General features: G+C 36.6%; 1 protein-coding gene across 2 annotated transcripts in view; it reads left to right on the top strand.

Moving 5' to 3' along the window:
- The window catches only part of nr6a1a (nuclear receptor subfamily 6, group A, member 1a), a 118168-nt gene that overhangs the window by 18379 nt on the left and 78099 nt on the right, over window positions 1–21690 (top strand). The gene's annotated exons all lie outside the window — the stretch shown is intronic.

Below are 21690 nucleotides of genomic sequence, written 5' to 3'. Positions count from 1 at the left end.
TTCTGTGAAGACCTACGTACCTGAACATTTTAGTGAAAAAGCAGAAAAGGTTTAAAAAAAAAAAAAATCGATCATATCGATAATCGATCGTGCGAAAATTATCACGATATATTGCCGTATCGAGATATCGTCACACTACCACTGATGACCCAGTGTTGGCAGTGAGCTAAAAGACGGACAAATACTGATAAAAGTAGTTTACCTGCTGGTGTATCACTCTATCTGGTCATCGTTACGACTGGTGACTCCCAGTGTTTACGTGACTGTGAATCACAACACAATAAACACACACACACACACACACACACACACACACACACACACACACACACACACACACACACACACACACACACACAGTGAGCTCTGCATTATTTACCGTTTCTACAGCATCTGTCCATAGAATCAGTCACAGGATAACACGAGGACCAGTTTAACCATAACACCGGCGGCTCTGAGAAGCACCAGTTACAGGATGTTTTAGTGGCACACACGCGCACACACGCGCACACACACACACACACACACACACACACACACACACACACACACACACGGTAAAATTATATTTACGCTGGTTTTCACACACTCGTAACTTTTTTTAAATTCCCTCATCTCACTTCTGTCTTATTTTATTCACTTCTATTTTGTTTAATTTAGTTTTATTGTGTTTTATTTTATTTCACTTTACTTTGTTGTATTTATTATTTGGTAAGTTGGAATATTCTTGACTCGACCAAGTCTATTATTTCTAATGCCTGTGACACAATAAAGTTATCTTTAACGATTGAATAATTTAATAAATATCTGATTGTTAAATCCTAAATATGTAATGATAGTTTGCTCCATTCCTGTGGTTTCGTCACAACACGCACAGGGTTTTTGTTTGAATTCTACTTTATTTGATCCTTTCTAAGGATGTTCAGTGAAATGTTGGAGTATCAGCTCCATCTAGTGGTAGAACAGTGTAAATCTAGAATCACACACATTAATACACTCTTAATGGTTTAGTAAGAGCTAACGAATTAAAACGCAGTCACTAGTTTATTCTAGTTTATTCATTTATAAAAAACTGTTTAGTTCAGGCTTGAGGTCAGTTACAATTGTAATCGCGTAATTGATAATCAATTCCGATTATTGTATAAATATAATTGTATTTGTAAAAAAATCTGTTGCTGTTATTATATTTGAATTGTAATTGTGTTCAGATAATTGACTTTGTAATTGTAATTGCCATTGGAATTCTATAAAAACTGTCAATTATTACAATTAATTAAATGCCAAACTTGTGAACTATGTTACAGTTCTATTTTTTACACATGCATAGTTAACAATTATTATCATAAGTTTCATGTCATGTTTTCCCACAACCTGTCAGTTTTCTCTGAAATCATTTTTCTATTAAAAAAAAATAAAAAAAAAAATAATAAAGCTAGGGGTATACTGACAGAAAAAAGTCTCCCACACCAATAATATTAATACCAATATTTTCATGGATAAGGAAGTCTAACAAGGTAATCATGAAACAAAAAGCATAATAGATAATATTTAGTGTATTTTACAGATGATTTAAGAAATGGGTCAAAACTGAGCCTTTATCACAAGAGATGCTAACACAGGAGGAACAATACATTTTATGGAGTTATTTATTTATTAATGGCTCATTAATTGTGATTAATTGTAATTTAAATTTAGTTATTGAGAACGTAATTGTAATTGACTTTCAGGGGAAAAATAATAATTGTGATTGTAATTGTAATTGGAAAAGATGCTGGCCAATAATTGAGTTGTAGTTGAGCATGGATAATTGAAGTCATGATTGTAATTGAAAAATGTAATTAACCCAACCATGGTTTTGTTGGCACCAAACTCATGAAATAATCTAACAGCTAGTACATCAGAGGGCGCTGTGCACCTCAGGTTAAAACATTCCTGCTCTGAGTGCATTGACTTCCATAGTGAGACTATTATTAACATACTGTACATACGACCGCTTTGTGTCACTCAAAACAAAATAAAAATAGGATGACTGCCTATATATATTATTTTTTTCTCAATATAAGATATACTTTTAATTCTTTTTTATGTGAAAATAAGTAAATATATAATAATGATTATAATAAAGAAGACAAAACGTTAATAATTATAGTAGTTATAATACACGTTCATTGACAAGGTGGCAAAATGCTTTAATAGTAATTGAATACATAATATAACTGAATATAGTAAGAATTACTTTAATTTAATATTAGGGATGTCTCGATACAACTTTTTCACTTGCGATACCGATATTACAGCCTTGAGTATTGGCCGATAGCGATCCAATATCGGCACAAATCATACATGCATTTATGACTTATTTTGTTGTGTGGAATGTTAGAAAAGGCTTGATATTTAAAAAACCAATGGATATATATAATTAACCTTTTAGAATGAGAATATTCTATTGTTGAATAAAAGAAATTAAAAAATAAAACAGAAGATATTGAAAAAATAAATCCAAAAAACCAATATAGATATATCGGAGATTTTAGATGCAGTCTGATAAAATCCGATTGTTGTTTTCTGGCTGATATCGGACCGATATCAATATTGGATTGGAACACCTCTATATATTATAATATATAATGTACATTAGGGCTGGGCGATATATTGAATATACTCGATATATCGCAGCTTGTAGTCTGTGCGGTGTTGAAAATGACCATACCGTTAAACTCGCGGACTTTTTTTTTTTTTTTTTTTTAAATATCTTAGTGGCATTATGCACAAAAGGTGCACTTAAATTTAGTGTTGTTTTGAAATGTCATCTTAATGACAACATGCACAAAAGGGCACTATTTGTTTTAAAATATTGTAGTGGCATTATGTACAAAAAGTGCACTTTAATTTTGTGTTTTGAAATGCCATGTGAGTTGCATCCTGCACTAATGTCTTGTTTTGAAATGTCTCTGTGACAATTTTGCACAGAACGTGCACTTTCTGTTGACAATTTTATGTTTGAGCCACTCACTGTTTAATAAATACAGTTATGTCAACTTTGACTTAGTTGTGATATCCCCTTTTTTGCATGAAAGTTTAAAATTGGCATATATTAATGCAGTATGATCAAGAATGTTTTAATGTAGACATATAGAATCATCATACTGGTGTGATTTTGTGCATCAAAGTGTTAATTCAAGGGTAATGCAAAATATCGAGATATATATCGTGTATCGTGACATGGCCTAAAAATATCGCGGTATTTATAAAAGGCCATATCGCCCAGCCCTAATGTACATTATATAATATATTATATTAACGATTATGGCTTATATAAGCCATAATCTCCCTCGTTCCTGCTGCTTCTTCCTCCTTAGCTAATGGTAGCATCAGTGGCTAATCTATCATTTAAAAGTGCGCTGCTGCTACCTTCAGGGCACAGTTGGTCACTACATCACATTACAGCTTAAATATTGATGAGGGACCTCCGCCAGGGTGTCTTTTAGCAATCTCAGTGAAAAACGTAAATGATGTAATATTACGTCAATGGCACTGAATTAGTTAATACATTTTTTAAATTGAAATTTGGAATTCAAAAATGTATATTTTACATTAGTCTTGAATCAGAAGATTCTTTACATTTAGAAATGAAACTATCAGTTATTACACTTAATTGGAGATGACATTTACTGGTGATTTAAAGCAATACAAATCATGTTCAAGATTATTGATTGATCGGTTGTTATTTATCATTTAGGGGTCTGAGGTGTCTCCTTATTTAATTTGTTATGTTTATGAATTGTTTAATGTGTATTAAATTTATTATATTTAAGAGAAAGTAGACTTTTTGTTTGCTAATTTTTTTTTTTGTTTTTTTATCTCGTTGTCTACATAAATCTTGTGTTGTCTTTAGATTTCTATTTAGTTGAAATCAGATGTTTTGAAACATTTTGTTCCAGAAAATAGGCCTAAAAAGGACACATTTTATAAGGATTATTTATTGTTAAAGATAATGAATTATAGTATGTCTTAAAGCAGTTTTTGGTTCAAGTGCCCCCTTTGTCTTATGTCTGAATTGCAGCCCCCCCATTGTCCGACTATAACATGTTACTTGGAAAACTATTTAAAAACATCTATAGAGCATAATGATGCAATGAATGAGTGATAACACATTTTAAAGAATAAGAAATTTTGTAAAAAAGTGGAAAGAAACTTTTATTGCAGTCTTTTTTAGATCGTCAATCCATTTTGATATCAAGAATTTCTGGTAACCCCAAAGACTTTATCTTTTTCTAGAATTCGTTTTTTATCATGTTTGCACTGATATATTATTTTTACTGTATTTTAGTTGAACTAGATTTAAATTGCTGTTTTAATTTAAAAAAAATTATTTAAACTTTTCAACTTTTAATTTTTAAGAAATTTCAGCTGACCCCATTTAAACTCCAGGCGACTCCACATAGGGTCCTGGATGCAAGGTTGAAAAACACAGATTTATTACCTGCGCTAAGCACAGAGCGGAAGGTTATGTTTTACCCTGCGTTTAATTTGTCTCGTAGTACGATAACTTGAAAAGTTATGAATGGATTTGGATGAATTTTTTTCAGGAAATGTTGATAATGGAACAAGGAACATGTGATTAAATGTTGGGGATGTTCTGGATTACCACAAATGAGAAAATACCAAAAAATAGGAAAATTGGAGCTGAGCCTGTGCCTTTAAGCGCGGTGGCTTATGGGTAATGTAGTAGTGGTAGGGATGTGCATTGTGTATATGGCCCACCCGGTGTCACGGTCTGAGTTTACCTCCGTACTGAGATTATAACCCTAACATAATCCATTAAACAAGTAAAACACGTGCCCGTTCACTTTGAAAACAAAAATGTATTAATTTTTTTTAGCAAAAATGAATTTTTTGGTAGTACGCATGTTGCATGTGCCTATATGAGCATATACAACCTCAGTATGATGTGAACTCAGTACATGACATCGGTACTCGTGCTGTACTTCGCGAAGGTCTGCGCTCTCTGAGTGCTCTAGTTTATATAGTATAGTATTTGTTAGTTTTCCTTTTTTCTCTCTCTCATACCCTTATTTGAGGAACACTGTCTCAATTACGTTTCTATAACCTGTGGCGTGTGTGTGCGTGTGCGTGTGTGTTCCAGTCCTGTGTCATTATGGTGAGAAACCTTTGTTGGTGTCGTTCTCTTGTTTTCTTGATTTAATAAAATTTTTTGGGTCAGATTTGTCGTGCAGTGGCCGTGTCGTGTTCCTTTAAGTGGTTTGTGTGTTACTGGTGGATCTGTGTGAGTGTGTGAGGCTTCAGTCCAATGTTAAGGTCCAGGTTCAGACGAAGTTCACACTGAGCTTCCCGTGTCCAGGTGGCACCGCAGGAGGAGCTGGGTGTGAAGGGAGGGGGGGTCAGAGGTCACACGCGGTTCAGAAGGCGCTGACCTCGCCGTGACTCCACCATGACCCGAGTGTGAGCCGGCTCTGCACCATAAACCCGCGGGAGGAGAAAGGACGCTCCGAAAAAGCCGGGGGACTCTGAATGAGGGCCATTGTAGCTCCGCTGCAGGGAATTTACGAGGCTGAGGCTGATTGGGCCGTAAACTTGACGAGCTGTGCCCAGGATGCCTCAGTGCACGCAGTGGGCAAAGGGTGACGCGGGGGTCAAGGGAGGGGTTAAGGCTCTGTAAATGTCCCTGACTGAGAAACAGCCAGGTCAGGGGCCGAATAGCTGAGTCAGCAACAGTTGTTAGAATGGAGAACTTCGTTCTGGTTCAACGAGAGGCCGATTGGTTTTATTACCAGGAAAACAAGTTGGAAGCTCTGAGGAGGCGACAAGAGACGAAAAGAGAAATACCAAGAGATTTAAAAAAAAAAAAAACACACGCAACTGGATAAAAGATCAAAACAAAGACCAAAAAATAAATAATAAACAGTAAAAACACCAAAATCAGAATAAAAGATCTAAAGAAATACAAAAAAGTAAAACAAACAAAGCAACAACAAAATAGAAGTAACCCCCCAAAAACAAAAACAAATAAAATAAAAGACCTTAAAAATAGACCCCAAAAAAAAAACTGAAATCAGAATAAAATATGTAAGAAAGACAGAAAGGACTAAAAATCCAACAGAAATTTGGACCTAAAAAAGGAAAAAAAAAAGACAAAAAAAAGAAAATCAGTATAAAAGACCTAAAATCACCCCCCCCCCCAAAAAAAAATAAATAAATAAATAAATAAATACACTTAAAGGGAAAAAAAGACAGACCAAAAGACCAGTAAAAAGAGACTGAAAGACTTGAGAAAGATGGAGGGAAGACAAACAAACCCCCAAGAAAAGCAACCAACAGAGACAAAAGATGAAAGGAAAGACGAAGACAAACATCAACAAATCAACATGCTGGAAGCTCCGTTTGTTGGTGTAGCACTGGAACTGGTGATGTGTCTAACTGGTGATGTGTCTAACTGGTGATGTGTCCACTGTAGTGAGGCTCAGTGTAGAAGGCTTGAGGTAGATTCCTGTTTCATCTGCAAACTGCAGGTAACTCCCCTCTATTGTCCCAGTGCTTTTACTGGGACAATGGCTGTAATCATAATCTGAAAGCACTGAAGTGTAAAATAACAAAGTGAATAATAATAAAAAACATCCCCTATGTTCAGAGACTGTTGATTAAAACACATTTCTGTGTTTTAAATTAGATAAAAATGTCGCATTACTGAATTTTTCATTAAAAAAGTGAAAGTATTAAATCAAAAAAGGTGATATTAACTATTGTTGGCGTAATGCAAATGAACAGCACGTTATAGCTAACAAATATTCTTCTTTTTTATTTCCATGTCTTTCTGTGATGGCGGATTACAAATGGAAAATATGGCATTACCCTTCCTGAAATGGATATTATTATTATTATTATTATTATTATTATTATTATTATAAATAACATCAAGCGTAAGTTGCAATCTGACTCTGATTATATCCTCATTGGCATGTTTTAGGAAAATATCACACATTTACACAATTAATGTCCGTAAAGAGGTCGTCAGAGAGACGGAAACGCCAGTTCTCACACAAAATCTGATGCACCTTCAGAAATGTATATATTTTTTGTTTATTTTAAATGTAAATATCTCTATAACATGAATTAAACCCTTACCCTTGTGTTTGGGGACAATATCAAACATTTCCACCCTAAGGTTAGCTTTAGCAAGTGTAGCTAATGGCCGGGCATTAAATCTCGTACATCATCTTGTGTGATCTCAGTTCATGCTTGTTTCAGTGCGTTTCTGCTGTGTATGAATATGAAATTAATGACAATAGTTAACTCTATTAACCAGAGGTGAAAGTAGTTGAGGAGCCCCTCGAAAACGAGATGTTCTATCTCAAGGGGCATATCCTCCAATAAATAAATAAAATTAAAAAAAAATAAATAAAAAATAACTCACGTTACTGTAATTGAGTTTCTTTTATGGGTACGTGTACTTCTTTGAGTACATTTCTAAATCAGTCATTTTACTTGTAATTAAGTACATTTTAAAAGAAGTAAAGTCATTCATTACATTTCTACACCCTTGACCTTTACTGAGTAAATTAAAATTTTGTTTTAAAAGGATCTACAGACATTCTGAAACTACAAAAAAATGAAATGACCGGTCAACAATCAAATGCTTCATGTCATAGCTGACCAATCAGATTAAACATAATGCACGGCATCAAAACACTTTATTGGGTTCAGTTTGTGTTTCAGCTTATTATGCCGTTACCCATATGGCACATTTGGCATGGCACTTTTTGAGTTCATACTGTAAATGTAGCTATACTTAAAGCCTGGGAATTCTATTTATTTTGAATTGGTGTTTTATTTTAAAAATAATTTTACATTTTGACAAAACTCCTATTTTATACAGATGCCTTTGTGGAAAATGAATTAAGTTCCAATTGTGAAAGATTTGCTCTCTTTCTTTTTAATTTTCTACATGAGATGTTTACTGTATGCAAGGGAACCGTGGCAAGATTATTACAAAAAATAAACATAGGGGGTGAAAGTAACTAGTAACTTTTACTTTGAGTACTATTTTTTACTTATACTTGAGTGTTTTATGTATGTGTTCTATGAGTGTTCTACTTGTACTTGAGTATAATTTCCATCAGGTAGAAAGACGTTGAAACATGAATGTAAATTATCTTCAAACGTGTGTGTGTGTGTGTGTGTGTGTGTGTGTGTGTGTGTGTGTGTGTGTGTGTGTGTGTGTGTGTGTGTGTGTGTGTGTGTGTGTGTGTGTGTGTGTGTGTGTGTGTGTGTGTGTGTGTGTGTGTGTGTGTGTGTGTGTGTGTGTGTGTGTGTGTGTGTGTGTGTGAGATAAATCACAGGCCTGCATGTTTCCTCTCTCAGTCGTTGCGTTACAGCGCAATGACCTGCTCGTGGCCTTTCCCTCCTCCTCTGACCAGCAGCTGCACACATGATCTGTTCCCTCAGGTTAATGTTTAGCAACTGACCTCAGGCTCGTACAGGGAGAACATCTAGTGTAGAATCATTTCTGTCACACATTTGTTTGAAATTTTAGACTCGTTTTACACTGCTTTACTAAATAAGCCCTTACAAAAACAGGTTCCGTAAGTTGGTAAATAAAACTCTCATTTTGTTTAATTTTGCACTTTCACAACAATCAAAAATAACTGTCAAGAATTTTAAGATCTGTGGGGCAAATAAACATAACTCAAATAACTCTGAGAAAAAAATTATGGATAATATTTTACTGCCTTGAAGCGTTGTTTATTTAAAAAGAAATTCATGTTATTATCTTTGTTATTATTAACCATGTCTGCATTTGTCATCTTAGTTTGACCCCCCATGTAGTGGAATCTTTTAGCTTTTCCTACTTAGAATAATACATTGTAATAAATCAATGTAAATTTAATTCTCATAAGGGTTGGTTTTACAAGTGATCTATCTTCTCTTTAATTTATTGATGGAATAATCAATAGAATACTCAATTACCAAAATATTTGATAGCTGTTATAAAGACATTTGTTTTTTTTTAAATGTTAAAAATGTTGTATAAAAACTATTTTATGATAAAACATTAAATAAAATGTAATTTTGCTTATTCTTTGTTTTCTAGATTGCACACTTGGGTTAAATTGTTTATTTTTTTCACTAATTAACAAATAAATTTTGTTGCTTTTTCAGATTGCATGTTTTGTTTTCAATTATTTTAAATATATGGAATACATTTTAAGTCATGGTCTTTGGAAATCACACAATATAATTTCCCATCAGAATGTACTGGTATTTGTTTTCAATTAGATTTGTTTTTGAAAAAACAAAGATGTTTTTTTCATGCACTCTATTTATAACTTTATATTTTGAATTTAAAGCACAGCGGTGACAAACGTTTTATTTATCAAATGATTTAATCATTAAATGTAATGTGCAGCTCTTCCAGAAGGGGGCGGTAGATGCACACCATGATGTCATGTGCACCCAGTGACTTCTGTTCCCATATGGAAGCACTGTGCCTGATCCCAGCACATGCTTTTCCCTTTGTCCTCGCATAACTGGGATGACTTTAGCAGAAATCACCCACAAGTCGATCCCACACTGTGATCACCTGCGATATAAAGTCACAATACCAGAAATAAAACACTTAATGATGGCAAACATGGGAAGGTCAAATCATTTATTACATTGGAGGTTAAAATATTGTAATGTGTGTAAATGTTTGGTGTAAGTTGGAGGTTTCTTTTACTAGAGTATAGCACGTGAAGTCGCGCTGGAAAAAATTAGACCACATGGCAAGAGGAAACTTTTTTTAGAGTAAACGATGCACAGGAAATGGCAGAGCATACAGAGGAACGGTAATGTGTGTAAATGTTGCCAGTTTTACAACAGTTTTCTGAGAAAAGACTAAACAAAGCCTGGAGGGTTGATTATTGAGACTCTTTTCTTGCTCCGTCTCCTTGTTAACGGCTTTTGCGTTGGCCTCAGGGTCGATCCAAGTGTTTCTAGGTCAGGGAGAAATGGGTCAAACTTTTTCCAGTGTCAGCATCGGTAACTTCACAGCGTGTGATGATAAACGTGGATGAACAGAAAGACTCGTAGCAAAGCGGTGCCGTCCGTCACGGCAGAGGAAGACCTCTGAGTGTTGATTAATCCGTGAATTGCTCACAGCTTTGGAAAGCTGTCGGGTAACGATTTTTTCCAAAGCGAAAAAAACCCCACCAAATTAAGAGGATTATACCAACAGAAGGGGTACGGTTTACTGTATACGCTGAAATGTTGCAGCCCGTGCTTGTTTTTCTGTTTTTCTGTTTTTCACCATACTAAAATCTGTATTTCATTTGCGTTTATTTTTCTAAAGACTTATTAGCAATGTCTGATTTTAACCTTTTTGCCAATATTGTCCAACACTTATTTTCTCATTCTGATAATGACAGATACAAACTGTCAGGTTCCATCATGGCTCTCCTATTCTTGTATTTCCTGTACATTATGCAGTTAGTTTTCTCTACATTTTCTCAGTCAGTATAAAACTATAAAGACGGAAAACGCAAGTTTACACAAAGTCCGCAAATAAACACTGTTAGCAACACAATGCAGCCGTAAACAGGCGACGTGCACTGCTGACTGTCAGCCACATCACCAAAGTTTATAGAGAAACATTAGTGAAAAATGTTAGCCAGCTTAATGCTAACCTATAATGGGAAATCGCATTCACATGCTAATGTGATTAGCATTGCTCAAACTGTTACTCTGCTTGATCTCTAATATGATGCCAAACATAGAGATAAAACTGTTTTCTAAAATTGAGAACTATTGTGTTCATGAAGTATACAAAAATACAGAGGACCTTACAAAGTAAAATTACCTGAAATGTGTGTAAATTTGTGTAGTCTTTTACAACAATTTTAAAGCGTTTAAAGTTGAGCCGCTTTTGTGTTTTTCTCTTGGAGATATAACGATACTGGGTTCACGATACGATTCTCTCACGATTTATTTTACAAAATGGGACTGCAGACAAATGATTGAAAAATATTCTTTTATTTTTTGGGGGGAAAATACTGTAGTTTTTTTTTTTTTTTTTTTTTTTTTCAATTTTTAAAAAAATACCTTGATAAACTATTAAAAACAATGCAATTTAACTAAAAATAAATCTTGAATGAAATAAATAAAGGAATAATACAAATGTAGAAGAAGCCTATTAATTTAAATTCTGGTTCTATAGTAAACAATGCAAAACTGCATAATACTTATTTTTCTTTTCAAAACTGCAACTGAAAATGTATTGTGGGCCTTAACAATTGGACTTAAAAAAAAAAAAAAAAACAGTCTGCACTGTATTTAAGTCAGATATTAGTTTGGACCAGCAGAGGGCGCTGGTGACCCAGTGGTCGGTTGCGATGCAGCTATTCTGTGCAGTGAAGAAGAGATGCTACGCTAGCAGACAGAGCTAATAGAAAAACTTGACTTTTACAGATATTCAGGTAATATTACAGATATTCTTTCGGTGCTAAAGGGGTAAGGAATCATTTATGAACATGTTTAAGAGTGGAAGGCAGCCAGAAAGAAAGTAGTAGCAGATTCCGCCCGCCGCCTCAGTATTTGGACAAGAGAAGGATAAATATATAGCCCTCTGCTGTTTAAAAAAACTACTGCGATTCAATTTTCAGAAAATCGATATGAACGTGATACCTATGAATCTATTTTAACTGCCTTATGATTAATTGTTACATCTCTACTTGAAGATGTATAAAGTATCTCTTTTCAATCTATTAAATGGATGGAAATTAGTGTAATTTTAGTGTTTTCAGAGATCTTTATGCTCCGTTTGTCCTCATAGACCTGATTTATCCAGTTTACCGTATTTTCCTGAGCACCGCTCGCGCCTCGGGCTCTTTGCTGCGTTGTCTGTGCTGTGTGAGCCGCAGTCTGCATTCATTGATCAGTGAGTTGTTCTCATTAAAAACCCACCGACAGCAATGAATGTTTATCGCAGCCTGTAGGTTTGACGTGTCGTTCCCGTGTTCGTCTTTGCGTGATGTCTCTGCTGGCAGACGTCTCCGTGGTGTCCCTCAGGGTACAGTCAACGGTCGATGGTTTAGTCGCAGCTCAAACTCACCGACAGCGTTGAATGTTCCCCGTTGGCACCAAGAAATAAAATCTGTTCCTCAGTTTTTGGGGTTTCACGTCTTTTGCAGAACCAAAGTCGTTCGTTTTTGCTCGTCGTCGACCTGAGGGAGAGAAAGAACAGAAAGACGTGAAAACCAGCTCACATTGTGCAGCAAACTTAATACATATTTATTAGTAATATTAGTGCCATAATTTAGAGACCTGTTTAATATGTGTATAAACATTTATTTAAAACAAGTTTATTCAAATGCTTTCAATAGATTTTAAAATAATTAAACTGAATTAAACCGTATGTACAGCAGATGTTTCACATTCCTTCCAAACGCTCTTATTTATAATGGATTTTTAAAATATTTTTTTTCTTACTGTGATTTTGTGTATTTTTGTCGTTGTTTATGTACGTTTTTATGTTGTGTTTTCTCAATTGTTTTTTATTGGTTTGTTTTGGCAAGATTTTTGTTGTAGTTAGGTCTATTTTAGTTGTTTTGGGTATTTTTGTATTCATTTTGTCTGTTTCTGTTTGTTTTGTAGGCTTTTTTTGTAGTTGTCTTCTTGTTTTGTGTATTTTTGTGCAATTTTTTAGTTACTTTGTGTCTTTTTTGCTGTCATTTTTTGTGTTTTGTGTTTGTTTTCTTCGTCTCTACAGCGGCCATTTCAATATTTTTTTTAAATCATTTTGTATATTTCTATTCATTTTGTGTTCGTTTGTAGTCTTTATTTGTATTTCTGTTCATGTTTTTGTGGTGATTCTGTTGTTTTGTGTATGTTTTTGCTGTTATTTCTGTGTCTTGTGTTGGTTTTCTTCAACGGTCTTTGTGTTCCACGTTTTCCAGACGGTAAAGGTGCTTCTTCCTCTGAGGCTGGGAATTAGCTCTATACCAGAGACCAGTCTCACGTCTTTGAGTTAGCTTAGCACGTAGCTGCTCGCTCAGGGACGTGGTGCAGATGTGACGCCATGGTGCTGCAGACTCCTGCTCGCTCCCGTTACCCTGCGCTGAACCGCTGCTGCTTTTTGAGGTTGGAAAAAATCCTGCCCTCATGTTTCTTTTAAGCATTCTGTCTGAAGAGCAGAGACGGAGCGTTTGAAGGCTGTTTTTGATTGGATTAGCAGAGAGCTGAGGGTGATGTAACGCACTGTACAGACGTCTGTTTGAGAAGCGTCGTCCTTTGTGCTTAATAAATGTCTTCTTCCCACTTAAGCACAGTTCACTGACCAACCAGGACAGGCCTCAACGCTAAATGTTTCGTTTGAATCTCCTCCTTCAAAATAAAAGTCTCTAAATTCTCCTTGTGGAGAAAAACTAAACCAAATGCTCCAAAACTTGGATAATCTTACTGTTGCAGTGTCTGATCTGAGGGTCACGTGATCAACATTCATCTCAGTATTAAGGCTCAAACATACCGGGTGGACACCCGCAAAGCAAACTCTCCTCGTAGTTGGTGTCACACAAAACACTGCTCTGCATTGTATCGACCTGCATTAAATGTAACATTGACCGAGCAGGAGAGATAAACACGAGCTTAGAGGAGAGACTGGCAGACGAGCTATGAAAGTACCGAAACCTTTAAAACAAGGACTACAGAGAAGCACTAAGAATCATGGGACATGTAGGATTTTAATGGAAACTACTACGCGGTGGTGCTTTGAGGTGAACGGACAGTCCGCGCAGTCATAGAGTAATGACCAGTCTGAACATTAACGCAATAAACATTAAAATGCTTTGTGTTTCTTTTCATTTTGTATCTTTGCAAATATTTCTGTGTATTTTGTTGTTTTGGAAAAAAAATTTCTTCTTCAGTGTTTTTGGAATCATTTTGTGCATTTGTGTATTTTTCTGGCATCATTTCTGTGTGATATTGTTGTCGTTAGAGGTTTTTGGAGACATTTTGTGTTATTGTAACTTTTGATGTGTCTTTATTTGTTTTTGTGTGTTTTCAGAGTCTGTTTTTTATCATCGAACGCAGAGTCAAAATGTCGATCTCTTGTGGGTTTGATAAAAAAATATCCAGATTTTAGCCATAAATTACAACATGATTCGTGGGAATTTTGTGGGAGTATTAGCGTTACATTTTGCCGTTTTAGATTAAATTGTGAGTACTTGCAACAATTTGCGATTCATACATTATTCACGTTTTTGAATTTTCATAAAAATTGTCAATATGGAAGGTCTGAGTTATCTGGAAGTGAATAATGTTGAGATTTACATCAATGTTTTATTTTTTCCTGTAGGTTACAGCTAATAAACGTTAAAACCTGAAATATAACAGAATAGATCTGTAGATATACATATATATGAATTAGATATGTGTATAGTATGTGATTTAATTTTAATTTTTTTATGCATTGTTGCTACTATATATAATTTAATAACTTGGCAAAAATTCAACATTTGGGGCAAGATCAAGGACTATTTAAGTGTGACATTTTACCCACTTTTTGTTTGAGGAATGCGTGATGTATGGGGACACTAAAGACTTCTGGTCTGGGAGTATTTTTTTAATATGCCTATTTCCTGGTATCTGTTTGATTTTAGCTCAGGTGATAATTTGGTCAAACTTGTGTCAGGTTTATTGGACTTATGAGGACCATGGTGTGACATACTGATAATTCAGGTATCGGTTTAATACGAGACCAATGGACATACAGAATTTTAATCGTTACATGCCTTAAGTGACACAAGTATGTGGAGGATGTTTAGGAAAGTGTGATGTTCCATGTTCAGCCACTAGGGGCCAAAATCAGAAATGAGCAGAAATGGCTTCCACACTTAGTTTTTTTTCTCATGACTTAATGATGAGTGGGACATTCAAGACTTTTGATTTTGGGAGTATTTTTTTTCTCTAGAAATTGTCAGCAATTAGGACATCAGAATGACTTGGAATGACTTTGTACAGAAAACCTGAAAACGGTTCATTTTGGTGACTTTTTAACATATAAAAAAGTATAAAAAAGCAAGTATAAATCTTGCTTCTTAGTGTTCATACACTCACTCACTGGATGTTTTACTGTGTGAGGAATGTGTGTGTCAAATAAAAATAGCTTCAGCCACAGAAATTGTGTGTGTGTGTGTACCCACGTGAACTCGCACCGTCAGCACATTTCAGCGCTCGGACACTGTGTGCTCCGTGTGTGTGTGTGCGGCGTCTACGCCTGCACACACACACTGAAATGTCCCTAAACGTCTGAGGGTTCAGAAAGAGAAGAAAAATAAAATCATCTGGGTCAAACTTTCATAGAAAAAAAATGGTTTCTCTGGAATCGTTGGACGTTGATTGTGGTTTTAAACCAAATACAAAGTCGTCAACATGAAGGAATGTGAAACACAACATACTCCACGCAAAAAGATTAAAAAAAATACACAAAATCACTTAAAAAAACCTAAAGAAAATGACAACAAAACTCACTTGGAAAAAAAATACCCAAAGGGACTTGAAACCACAAGAATAAACAAAATGAATTAAATAAACAACTTGACCACACAAAAGGACAAAAAACACACAACAATAACAAAAATACATGAAATGACTTTAAAAAACAAACTAAAATGACAAAACAAAATAAAAATATAAAAAATAAAAAAACAGCAACAAAAATACACAAAATGATTGAAAAAAATGACAACAGAAACACACAAAAAAACAACAAATATTTAAAAAAAGAGTTTAAAAATTATACATGACTCTCATGAAATGTACAGAAAGTGAACTTTCTACTTCAACTCGTTAATAACGAATGTGATCAGGAAATGGTCGTCACGGTGACGCTGATCTGACACTCCCAGCATGCTTTGGGTGATACGGCCCTCCCATGCAGCGCTCACACCTGTCGTCACCGTGGTAACGGTGGGAATGTTAACCTTCTCTGGTCACGTGATGACAGTGCGAGGATGTCAAGCATGTTATATAAAGCACGTTAATGCAAAGTGTTAATGAGTTACTATCATTGATTGGAAAACACAGAACATTCAGAAAGCACAGAACTCTGCCAAGCAGCTCATTTCCTCCTTATGTTGTAGTTCTACATTGATTTTATATACACTATTAGTCATTAATAATCAAAACATACCTTTAGCATTTGAAATATCAATGATATTAATTGTCAAATAGTTATTAAAATATTGCTCCCTTGTTACAAATCATGCTCTGTGAAGACGAGTTATATTTTTGTTCTTTTTCTAATTGGAACATTGATGACGTCATCAGCAAGAAGTTCCACAGTGTGGATGGGAAAATAAATGCGATATATATTTTTTCTTTTGGTAGCCAGAACATCACCAAAATTTAATCACCTGTTCCTTGTCTCACTTATCAATTTTGAAGTTTTCTTGCTAACGGACAGACTGACTGACAGATAAACGGAGGGTAAAACATAACTTTACCGCTCTGTGCTTCGCGCCTGGTGGAAGTAATAAAATAAATGAACTAATGATATTAGTTGGCAATAATGTATTTAGTCATGTGATAGTTTATATATATATATATATATAACTGTGTGTCTGTGTATATGTGTGTATATATGTCAAACTGTAAATTTACATGAGATGGATAAATATTTTAAAATTAAATAAATTATAAAACTTCAATGTTTACGTAAAACAGGTGAATAATTAAGATGTTAAAAAGTATTTTCAGACTTTAATTATTATACTTTTTTTGGTAAATATTATATGAAAAATATAAAAATAGTACACGCTCGCCTGAATGCTCCTTGACCCTCATCAGATGAGCTTTTATCAGTTTAAATGAATGTATAAATGTTTAAAATAAATTCCATCGTTGCTGGTTCTCGCAGTCGTTGTGATGTTTGGATATATTTAAATATTTAGGATAAAGTCTGGATGTTCACCTTCGTTCGCACGCACACATCAGATGGTTTCTTTAAATGTTTGTGTATTTCTGGGTGTGTAAAACCTGCGTGTTTGGTGCGTAGCGGCGAGCGGCCTCTTCGCGGTCCCGTCGAGGCTTCCGGGCTCTCGCTGGTCTTTCATGGACTTGGACTTGTCGTCCGTCCTCGTCTTCCTCCAAGCGGCGACTTGTCTTCTCCTCTCCTCTGTCCTCTGCGTTCCCAGCTGGTTTCAGTTGGGATGAAAACGTTCCCGCGCTGCTCCTCCTCACTGTGGAACAAAGCGTGATGCCAGCGCTCTTTGTGCTTGTCTCCTGGATTTAAGCGTGACGTCTCCTCGTCGCCTGCTGCCACTTTGGATCTTCTTTTTCCTCTAGCTCGTCCACGCACTCCTGCGAGCGAGTTTCCCGACCTGGACGGGTTCGAATGGACTCGTGGAATGGTCGAAACCCGTCCTCGAGGAAGGACTGAGGAACAAAGGGGTTACACGATGCTGTCTTCTGTCACAATAATCCAGACTCTTAATCTGGCTGGTCGTCGCAGTGCGGCGGCGGCGGAGGGATGGAGCAGCGCAGGGATCAGCGTTTTCACTCACTGCAGCGCACAGCAGGGGGGTGCGAGAACCAGGCCATCATCATCATCATCATGGTCTCATAACCCCCCCCCCCCAACAGCACAGATTAAGAAAACAGGCTGAGAGTCACAGAACAAAATGACCCGGATACATCCACGCCGCCGCCGTGTTTGTGCAACAAAGAAACAAGTGAAATAAACGTTGAGCAAATCAGCGACGCAAATGAATGTTCGTGTGTTTTGGAGTCAAGTTGTGTATTGTTTTGTTTTTAACATCAAGTCCTTGATCTGTTTTTGTTTTTTGTTTTTTTTTTTTGTCTTTTTGTTGTTGTTTTGATTTTTTTGTCATCATTTTTGTCAATATTTTCTCTTGTCGTGTAGTGTATTTAGTAGTAATTTTGTGTTTGTCGTAATCTTTTGTTTCTGTTGATGCATAGTTTAATTAACTCTTTCTGTGTTTTTGTCATAAATTTGTATATTTTGTCGTTTTTGTGGTTCTTGTCGTGTAGTATATTTAGAAGTCATTTTGTGTTTTTGTCATTTTGTGTATTTCTGTAATAATTTTTGTCTATTTTTGTTGTGTTTTGTTGTCTTTTATTGTTTTATGTTATCCTGTGGTCTTTTTCTCATAATTTTGTATATTTCTGTTGTCGTTTTGTGTATTTTTGTTATCGTTTAGTGTATTTAGAAGTCAATTTTTGTGTTTTTGTCATAATTTTGCGTACTTCTGGCGTTGTTTTATGTGTTTTCATCGTTTCAAACGTGTAACACAGGCAGTGTGGGTTCGTCGATCAAACAAAGAGGCTCCCTCCCTGTTCCTCTTTGCTTTTTTCTTGTCGCGTGACCGACATGGCAGCATGTCGCTGCGTCCGATGGGGACGGTGTGTCCTCAGTACGTCGGTCTCCTCACTGTGGTAGTGAAAACGGACGCTCGTTGGGGTCGTGACCTTCAGTGGTTTTTTACGCAAGTGTGCGAGATTTTGCCTCCACTGCGCGGTGGAAGGCAGAGCTTCTGCAGAGCTTCTGAGAGCCTTAGCGTTAGCGCTCCTCCTTTGCTGAATCCGTGTCTCCTTTCAGATTTCTAAGAGGCGTTAAACCTTTCTGGATTAAAGAAGGTAATCTGACAGGCAGAAGATTGTATTAGCCCGAGTGTTGGCAGAGCTTTTAATTTCTGCGCCTGCCGCTCCTGCTGACCCGCTGGATGGCATTATTGTGGTTTCTCTTTTGAATTACAGCGAGAAAACATCCACATCTCGCCTGGCTTTTCACTTTCTCTCTCCATATCTCCCCCTCTCTCTCCCTCCCTCTCGCAGCAGTGACAGCATACTTGTGTGAACCCATGATTTATCATTTGCTAATCCGTGCTGATTATGGAGCTTTCCACACGGCCCTTATCTGTTGCTGAGCCTGCTTTTCACTCCATAGCTGCCAATTATCTTTCCAGCAGCCTGCAAACAGACCTGTCTCAGTGAGCCAGCTGCACAGAGGCCTCTTCACTCTTTATGCACAGCCGCTAGTGTCTGTGTGTGTGTGTGTGTGTGTGTGTGTGTGTGTGTGTGGTGGTCTGAGTGCTTGTTGAAATGTCACTTTCAAAGATCAAACTGAGCGCTGCGTCTCAAATATAAAGTGCTCCAACACTTCTTCTCTCCCCGCCCGAAGCTTAAACTCTCATCCGGCGTCACCTGCAGAGATGAAAGACGGGACGCAAACCTTCATCCTTCACACTTAAACTGCTCGACACGTCGAGATATGGAACAAACCTCTTCGATCGACAAGGATCTGAAGAACCCGTCCGAGTTTCGAGTCACAAATAGTTTGCTATGTCGCAGCAGCAAGATGCAACCACGCAGAGTCTGTTTCAGCAGAGCTCAAAGTAAAGACGTTACACTGCACGACAGTTGGTAAATGGTGTTAATAGAGCGAGTAAAGCCTGAGTTATAATAAGAAATGTACGACATGTTTACTTTAGACTTCACTGTCAAATTAAGAGCGTTTGATGTAGGACGGAGCGTTAAAACAGGATTATTCTAAGATTAAATGTTGCCAGAAAGTAAAAACAAACGTACAAAAAACTCTTTAATATTGTTTTTTAAAAGAAGGAGAAAAAAAAAAAACTTTTTTCCACAATGATGAGCTGCATTAAGGCATTTAGTGAGGGTGGATAGTTCTATGAATGCTTCTAAAAAGGCCTCTGGCATTGCCTGCAATAATTATATAATAAATTACTCAGTAATAAGTTTTTGAAATGTTTTTATATTTCAGTTTAAAATTCTAAAAAACATTTTTCACAGTAAAATAAAATCAGACTTAACTCCAGCTTAGTTGTTTGTGTTATTTATTATGTATATTGTGTGTGTGCGATTTACCAAAATGAAATAAAGACCACACAGTCAAACATGCAAGGTTGTGCTGAAAAGAACCAAAAGAATCAGAAATGCTTGCAACTCTAACTTTAAGTTGGTGTAAAAAAGCTTACATTTTTTTTTAGGTCTATTGCGTGAATGCAGTCAACAAAAAATAGAGGTCCCCAAAAGGTTATATTATCAGAAATGCGTGTAAATATTGTTTGTAACTTAAAGTTAGTTTAAAACAGTTTTAAAGTTGTGCCTTTTTTAGGTATACTGTGTAAATGCCACCAAAATACAGAGGACCCCAGAAGGTCACTTTATTATTATTATGTGTGTAAATATCGTTTAACACTGTTTTAAAGTAATTCAAAGTTACAAAGTTGTGCCTTTTTTAGATCTGTTGTCTCAGTGCAGTCAACCAAAATACAGAACTCCCCAGAGGATTACATTTTATTACAATTTTTTTGTATTAATTAATGTCAGTGTTGAGTGTGTTCGTCCCGAAAAGTGGTAGCGTCACGCAAACTCGTCAGTTCTGTTACTTAGTGGCATTGCAGCAAAGCTTTTGGCATCCAGGTCAAGGAGAGACTGCGGCGACGATGCCTCACCGTGAGTCACCCGGCCTGGGATTGTGTATGACAGCGTAATGTGCTCGGGGTGCGTGGCGGGGGAGGGGATACACAGATCGGTGCACGCTCAGCTGATGTGGCGTACAATCGTAATGGGAAGTGACGTGCACATCAGAACAATGTGGGTCAGCACAGCAGATGAGCGGCCCGAGGCCCGCGTCCGCCTGGCCTGCCTAATCCGCTGCAGCGCGGCCAGACGAGACCCTCTAATCGACCCTGATATTCACTGAGCACACATTACATCCCTCCTCACGCTCCGCAACGCAAACACCCAGGCCGCTCGCCCTCCGAGGCGTCCAGCGCACGCGCCCTTGCTCTCTGCTCACATGTCGTATCCTAATTAATTGCTAACGAGGCCAAGGAACGAGCTTGTAAAGCAGGGACGGCGCTGGCTCATTAAAAGTTGCTCCGGGCCTCGGAGTCTGGATTCTGTTGTGAACACGTCCACATCTTACACCTCCATTTATCTCCCACTCTGCTCTTCTCATTCATCACCTCTGAAATATTCAACATCTCGCTAACGGGAATCCTGTGACATCATATCTGTAACGGGAAACATTTCCGCTGTAAAACTTCGTGTCTGTGCTACGTGACTTTTATTGAGCGGCGTTGGATATTTTGCATCGTTAACCATTAAATTAACGACTCTTGGGCGTTAGTCGAGTAAAAATAACAGATTTTCGTGACAGATATCCTGATTGTGTGTGAAAATGAGCTGATTTGATCTTTATGTAATGATGTGTGGCTCCTTTTTCCTAAAATATTCCAAAATAGTTCAAATCGGAGATTTTTTTTAACTCGTTATTCAAGACCAAAGATGGACCATGTAAATGTTTTCCGTGGGTTGTTGGTAAAAACAAATATCTCCTCTACTTTAAAACAAATCTATGGGTTGTGTAACATAAGCTTGCTAAACCTATAGGTTATGTGGCTTCTTAATGCTAAAATAATCCAAATTGGTGGTTTTCAAATAGTGGCTTGAGACCCAACATGGGCCACGGGAAAGTTTTTACGTGGGTTTTCATAGTGTATTTATTAATTTGAAAGGGGTTTTATTTACCTATTATTATACTTTGAAGAGTACGGTAATTTGTCACCAGCATTGAATTAACATCTGGGGGTGGGCTATATCTCCTCTATTTGAAAACAAATCCTCTTAATGGTTAGGGGTTAAAAGCAT

This window comes from Gouania willdenowi, chromosome 9 (genome assembly GCF_900634775.1).
Source record: "Gouania willdenowi chromosome 9, fGouWil2.1, whole genome shotgun sequence".
In the NCBI taxonomy this organism is placed as follows: Eukaryota; Metazoa; Chordata; class Actinopteri; order Blenniiformes; family Gobiesocidae; genus Gouania; species Gouania willdenowi.
This window is presented reverse-complemented; position numbering and strand designations above follow the sequence as displayed.